The sequence below is a fragment of the Thalassophryne amazonica genome, chromosome 17 (genome assembly GCF_902500255.1).
Source record: "Thalassophryne amazonica chromosome 17, fThaAma1.1, whole genome shotgun sequence".
Taxonomy (NCBI): domain Eukaryota; kingdom Metazoa; phylum Chordata; class Actinopteri; order Batrachoidiformes; family Batrachoididae; genus Thalassophryne; species Thalassophryne amazonica.
In genome coordinates this window covers 38,745,014-38,745,294 of record NC_047119.1, presented here as the reverse complement: position 1 = coordinate 38,745,294, position 281 = coordinate 38,745,014, and positions in this window count along the sequence as shown.

Genomic DNA, 281 nt, shown 5'->3' with positions numbered 1-281 from the left:
TAGGTTAGAGATCTTAATCCATAGACAGACCATTTGATCACAACCAAACGGCCTGTTGAGCTGTGGAGGTGACAACCTGAAGGTCAGTCGATTCTCTGTTTGATTCCCTGTCAAACAAGAATGTCCCTTGTGCAAAGGTCTTAATCCCCAAGTTTTCCCTATGTGTAAAGTGATGTCTGCAGGAGACCTCATGAAACATTTGCCGATTTTTTTTTGAGACCATTAGATGGCAGTGTAATCAATATTAGTTCCCAACAGAGATGAACTTTTATGATGTTGAG